At 48.2% G+C, this 6,696-nt stretch overlaps 1 long non-coding RNA gene across 1 annotated transcript; it reads right to left on the minus strand.

The window, feature by feature from the left end:
• Positions 1 to 6,381, minus strand: LOC134481904 (uncharacterized). The gene is made up of 2 exons (XR_010057785.1): positions 5,827 to 6,381; positions 1 to 286 (listed from the first exon to the last, which is right to left on the minus strand). It is a non-coding gene; the product is annotated as an uncharacterized LOC134481904 (long non-coding RNA).
• Between the last annotated feature and the right edge of the window lie 315 nt (positions 6,382 to 6,696).

The following is a 6,696-nucleotide window of genomic DNA, read 5'->3' on the forward strand; positions in this document are numbered from 1 at the left end:
TTTGTGAACATTTACAGTTTAAACTACAGTACAAGAGAAGGGTAACAGTCTCCCATTTGGGAAGAGGGTTAGCACAGCAGGGAGGAGAAGGGCGAAGAGGCCTTAAGGGACTGTTTTGGAGTATACAGGATGCCGCTCAGGCCCAGGCGTGATCTGGGCTGCCTCAGAGTTCTTCTGGTATGAGATTGTCTTTGGGAGCTCACACATCAGTTTTCCTGTCCCAGGGCTTCCGATAGACTCTCCACAGAACCACCCGAACAATCCCAGAGGTTTAAGAAGTGTTGATCTAAATGAAAAAATGTGCCAATGTTATTAATACTCATTAACAGACTTAATTATGCAGTGTGTCAGATGCTGTCAATAACACAGGCACCTGCTGCTTTAGAAACAAGTGTTGAAATCACTGTATCCTTGGGTGTGTGGTGACTGTGGTGTCAAAGCACAGGGAGCCATGACTGAGCCCCATGAGGACTCCTGTCCAGCCACACAACCTCTCCCCAGGCTGCCGCACCATCCTGTCAGTCAGTGGGTGTTGAGACCTACAAACCTCCCTTGCTCTGGCAGCATAGATGGCTCACCGGCCCTTCCTATAGGTCACTGGTTCTCACTGTGGCTACTCCATATCTCCAGAGAACGTCTATATGTTGCCAGCTGCCCCGCCAGGATTCTGAACTCACGAGTTTCGGTGTAGTAACACTTTGACAACCCCCCTGGTCAAGCCAAAGCGTAGTCATATAGGAAGGGCGAGTAGCCTTGGGCGCCTTGCAGGTAGAGGATGCCTTACTGGTTCACAGTAGGTGCTTAAGTCAAGATGAATGAAGGACAGCACGGCACCTTTCCCCAGGCTTTAGGCCTGGCACTGGGCTGCTGGGGCAGGCACCGGAGTATTTACTGCCTTTGTTTGCTCTGGCAATAATAAGAGAGGATAATAATAAGAGAGGATGTTTCCTCTCTTATTTCTGTTGGTTGGTTTTCTCTTTCTCTTATTCTAGACAAATACAGAATCTTTTGCTTTGGAACCTTGAAAGGAAATGCTCTTACTTCCCCAAAGGAAGAGGCCTAGACCTGTAGGGCTTACTGTGTGGACAGGGTTGGAAGGGGAGCAGGAGGCTCTCGGTGCTGGAGGGCAGCACGTATTCAGTACATTTTAGTAAGCAAGAACCATGCCAAGGGCTTCATACTATTTCCTGGTTTGTCCCTCTTTTAGAGCTTTGTGAAGAAGACCACTGTTATTTTTTAAACACAAGAAAACTGAGGTGCTGAATATTTAGGTGGGTAACAGAAAAGTGTCAGGGATGGGGTGCACGGGGATGTGTGTGGTTGTTAATCCTGAGATTCACCAGAGAAAAACCAGTTCCACTATTTTGAACCAAATTTGAAGCAAGCTTTAATTAAGTACTGTCTAGGATGGGCTTTGATCAGGACCACTGCCTGGAATTTCCAGCTGAGTGGCTTTGTGACATGTGTTGCAGGGGCTTACAAGGACAAACTCACATGGCTACCATATTTCCCAATGTGGCTCTGTCACTTTCCAAGAAGTAGAACTCCCAGCATTCCAGGAAGTTACCTGGTCCTCGGGCAGGTAGGACTTACAGGTTAACTTTAACTTTGGGACTCACAGATTCTCAGTGTTAGAGGAAGCAGGAAGCAGTAGGGCCTGAACCTCACTCCTGAGTCCCTTGCTGGCCCAAGGACACCATAGAAGGGATACCATCATCTTGGCTTCTTGTGTCACACATCTGGAGCCTGGGTTTTACCTTGTTATGGGTTCTTCAGTATGGTCCAAGGAGAACTGGGGAACCCCCTCCTCTCCTATAAAGTCTAGCTGTCTCCACATGAAACCCACCCAGCATCTGAGGGATTATTCCAGAGGACTCAGTGGATAACTTTTGATCCATCTTTCCCTGTAACAAATAGGGTGACATTGCGTGTGAAGAAATTCGAGGGCCTTGGGATGCTGCAGTCTCGATTCTGGGCCGTTCTTTCTACTCTACGTCCAAGGCCCCTCTATGTCTATGTTCTATCCCTCACCCAGCCTCCACCCAATCATTCCCAGAGTGAGTCTTTCCCACCAGCTCCCCTGGCCTGGTCCCAGCATACCTCTTGCCTCAGCCTGTTTGCATTGGGTTTGTTTGGGGAGATTAAGAACTGAATGTGGCTTAATTCAGACGGGCACCAGCTCGTCCTGTCCTACCCCAGTCCTTGAGTTTAGGCCTGCCTGAAGGCATTTGAGAAAGCCTGGTGATAGGCCGTCCCCAGCCCACTAAAACTCCCCTCAAACTTCTTGGCAGGTGCATACCAGGAAGATATCTGCATTTGATTACTTATATTGGTGTTTGGGGTTGCTTAATAGCATTTAAGATATGTTGAGAGAAAGGAGTGTCTAAGGGAGCAGTGGGTGGCCAGGGAAAGATGAGAGCCCCTTCCTCCACGTGACGTTGCCTCAGTACTTGAGTGGGACCAGGGTTTCACATACTCCACTAACTAAACACCCCCAGATCCTTTTGCTTTTTACTGTTGGAGACAGGGATTTACTAAGAGGTCCAAGCAGGCCTTGAATTCACTCTCTAGCCATGCAGGCCTTGAACTTATGATCTTCTTGGCTTCCAAATAGCTAGAGAATTTATACAAGCCACATAGATTATAGACTTGTGTCTCTGGGAATGGCTGAACGTTCTTCAGCTGTGTGTGAATGTGTGTGCTTGAGGATAGATGTGTGTTTGCCTCTTTCCCTTCCTCCCTTCCTCTCTTCTCTTCTCTTCTCTTCTCTTCTCTTCTCTTCTCTTCTCTCCTCTCCTCTCCTCTCCTCTCCTCTCCTCTCCTCTCCTCTCCCCTCCCCTCCCCTCCCCTCCCCTCCCCTCCCCTCCCCTCCCCTCCCCTCCCCTCCTCTCCTCTCCTCTCCTCTTCTCTTCTCTTCTCTTCTCTTCTCTTCTCTTCTCTTCTCTTCTCTTCTCTTCTCTCTCTTCTCTCTCTTCTCTTCTCTCTCTTCTCTCTTTTCTTTCTTTCTTCCTTCCTTCCTTCCTTCCTTCCTTCCTTCCTTCCTTCCTTTCAGACAAGGTCTCTTCCCATGGCCTGCTACTCACTAAGCAGGCTAGGCTGACTGGCCATCGAGCCCCAGTCATCTGCCTGTCTCTACTTCCCTACCATTGATAACAAGAATGTGCCACCATACATGGCTTTGTTTACCTGGGCTCTGAGGATTGAACTCAGGTCCTCATGTTTTCAAGGCAACCATTTTACAATGGTTGAGCCATCTATCCAGCCCCCTACTTCCTCAGTCTTGACAATGAGGATCTCCAAGGACAGACTACAAAGAGCAAACCAAATAATGTTGGCAAGCTTGTTCTGCCTGTGGGAAGTGGTGGTGAAGGAATATTCACACAAACAGCTATGCGCTTGGTGCCAGTGGCACCTTTTCCCACATCTTTTCTCATCTACTCTCCTGGCCATCTTGTACATGGTAGAAGGAAGGATCAGAGAGGCGAGGCTATGCTCTTGAGATGCACAGCAGGGAGCTACCACTGTGGGCTGTGAGCCTGCTCAAGTTGGAAACATCCACTTACATTTCTGCACAAAGGCAGCTGAGAAGCCAGAACAAACTGCCTTTGGCTGTCCTCAGCCTGCCTGAAAGTCATCCTCTCAGAGCTCTGAGGATTGCACAGGGTCCTCGAGCCACCCTGGAGAGGCTGGTTAATTGAATTGTACTGCAGTCCAGGCATCAGCCACTCCTCCAGCTCCTCCAGCAGATCAACATGGCTGGTTGGCAGCTGAGTGGAAGTCCCTGGGTGACCCTGCCTTAGGTGAGTCTAGCAGATGGAGGGTCTGAGGACCTAGGTGAGGAGTCTGGGAGACAGAGGACCGGAAACAGCCTTGTGTCTTGAAGCTTTCATCACAAGTGACCCTGTGTTAGATATTAAGGACTTTAAATACCATGTATCCCTAGACAAATCACCGAGGGAGCTGGTCATCTGAAATTGATCACTGTCACCCAGTCCCTGAACCAGGTTTACCTGGGAACCAATCCAGATGTGGCTTTAAACCACATTTAATTCTAAAACTGTAGAAACTATAGATAGCACAAATGGTACACTCCGGCCATGTTGAAGCAAACAGATCAGGGGTGCAATGTGTCTACGATCAACCTCTGTTGTGTAATTCTCACCTCCAGCCATTCTCCGCACATTCTTATCTTGTAACATTGAAGCTCCACGTCAGTGACGACCATTGTCCAGTAGGTCCTGCCATATCTCCCCATATAGCGATGTTCACACACCATGGCAGAGACCATTCTCAGTGTCTCATTGGAAGACTCATTTCTCTAGCCTTTAATGAAAGCTATGTGGGGTTCCAGAGCTGGGCCTTGCCAGTGGAGAAAGTGGCACACGTTGGTTGCATGCCTGGCCATCCCTACCCTTCTCTGCACTATCTAGCTTGTTCTCCTTCCACAGCAGCCTCCAAGGTGATGTGTTTGAGGTGCTTCTGTCAGCAGGTGGGAGAAGCTCCCAATTTTGAGTTGGAGAGAACCAAAAAGAATTTGTGTTCCATTTGTATCAAACTAGAACCTGAGAAAACAAACTGAGATTTCTGGTTTCTTTGTTACAGCAGCTGAGACCATCCTAACCTGACTAATACTGAGAGGTTAAGGAACCTACCTGCCACATAGCTAATTGTCATTGGAACCAGAGGTCAAGCTCAGCCCCTGAGGACAGCAAACTCAGTAGTTTTCAGCATTAATTTCTGTTGCTGCCACATTGCATTGCTGTCAATCTAGTAACTGAAACACAGGATTAAAGACAGAAGCAGACAGTGCTTACTTCTGTAAACTTAGCTGTTTTAATGTCTCCTTCTGTCTATACTCAGTTGTCCCTAAAGAAAAACAAACACAAACTTGTGCCAAGCCCCATCCCTTCAGCTGACAGGAATCCCAGGAGTCTGGTGCTCTAGTGGGGTAGATGTTCCTGCCTCTGTCCCTGTTCTGTCTCTTGCTCCCGTTGATGCCTTCACCCCAAAATCTTCTGCTGCCATCGCCCTCTCAGAGTTTGCATTGCCCATTAGAGAGGCTGCCTTCAGAGCTATCTTCTAGCAAAGTTGTCCCCAGACCATGCTTGAAACAGCTTGTCATTTCTTCTCAGCAGGTCACCCTCTCCTATCTCCTAGTGAATGAGCACGGGTGCACTTTAAAAACATTTCAACCCTCTTTCTTCTCGTCTCCTCCTCAATAGAGTATGCACCACAGCACGCAGAGCAAGCAGGCCTGGGTAACCTTTGGAGAGCTTTGAACATGGCTCAGAAGAAAAATGGCCCAGAGAGAACATAAATCTGGGGACTTGGAACAGAAAAGCAAAGTTAGATGAGAACAGCCATAGCAGTAAGAAGGGGAAAAAAACCAGAACGCTTTCCACAGTGTGATCACAGGTAAGAAATCCCACTCAAGGACCCGTCGAGACAGCAAGGAAAACACAGGATGCGCCATTCAGCTTCAGTCTTTAAACATTTTTAAGTGCACATTTGTGTGGTTTGTAAGGGGTGAGGCACATGCACACCGTGGTGCATGTGTAGAGGTCAGAGGGCAACGTGCAGTATCCTAGGAATTCAAGCTGGGTCCTCAGGCTTGGCTACAATACCTTGTCTGCTGAGTCCTCTCACTGGCCCTCAACCTGAGTCTTTAAAACAATTTTGCATAAGCATGTCTGATGCAATTTGGGGCTTATTTATACCAATAAAGTCCATGGCCAGATGCTGCTCCACCCCCATCTTGAATGATATTTCACTGTCAGTTGGTTTATGGTGGCCTTTCCACCTCCCGGCTCACCCCAAAATGCTTACCTTGCCCCGTCAATTCCCAGGCAGCTGGAGGTGCGAGCCCATCTGTGGAACTGCTAATGTCTGCTCATTCGCTTTCCACTCAGCTGGTTTCTTCACTTCTTGATTTTCCTTATCTCGTTTCCTTCGTTGTTCCATTTAGAAGAAATGGTATTGGCGAGTTACAGAAGGAAAAAGACTCCTTGTTGGTGGTGAACTCACTTCAATACTTTGTATCGGATGGAGGAGGCTCCTGGCAGGTTGGGCTGCCCAGCGGCGTTCTGTGCAGTCAGCCCTGGCTGCTTTAGCCTCAGGAGGGAATGGTGGGAGACTGGGGGATGGAAAGAAGGCATCTATCTGAATGTTCCTTGCCTGCCTCTGCTGCCGGCGCTGGCAGCATTGACTACATCCATCCTGACCCTGAAGGGTCTGGCTTCTTGAATTGTGGGTGTTGACTCCATATTGGGGGCATGACTGACTGTGGTGGGGGGTGTCACAAAGGCCAGCTGTGCAATGATCAGAAATTAACTCAAACACACAATGAATGGGAGGTGTGTCCAGCAGCTCCCGACCCTCACTGCAGCCTTGGGTCTGAACACGGAGCTCACGTGCTTCTGGTCAACAGTCACCGAACTCTGAGGCACCTCTGCTTGAATTGCGGACTAATGTGCAGTATCAATTCCAGTGTTTTAACTGTACATACCGTGTTTTTCTGCTTTTACAGGAAACAAGTAATTCAATTATGGAAAACAAAGACTTCAATATTTTCCTACCACTAACTCTGAGCATGGAAGCATCAAATTAGCATATGTTTGGACTGTGTTACCTTACAGTGCTTGATTTAAAACTCTCGTTTGAATTACACACACATGCACACACACGCACACAACATAC

The sequence above is a fragment of the Rattus norvegicus genome, chromosome 14 (genome assembly GCF_036323735.1).
Source record: "Rattus norvegicus strain BN/NHsdMcwi chromosome 14, GRCr8, whole genome shotgun sequence".
Lineage (NCBI taxonomy): Eukaryota > Metazoa > Chordata > Mammalia > Rodentia > Muridae > Rattus > Rattus norvegicus.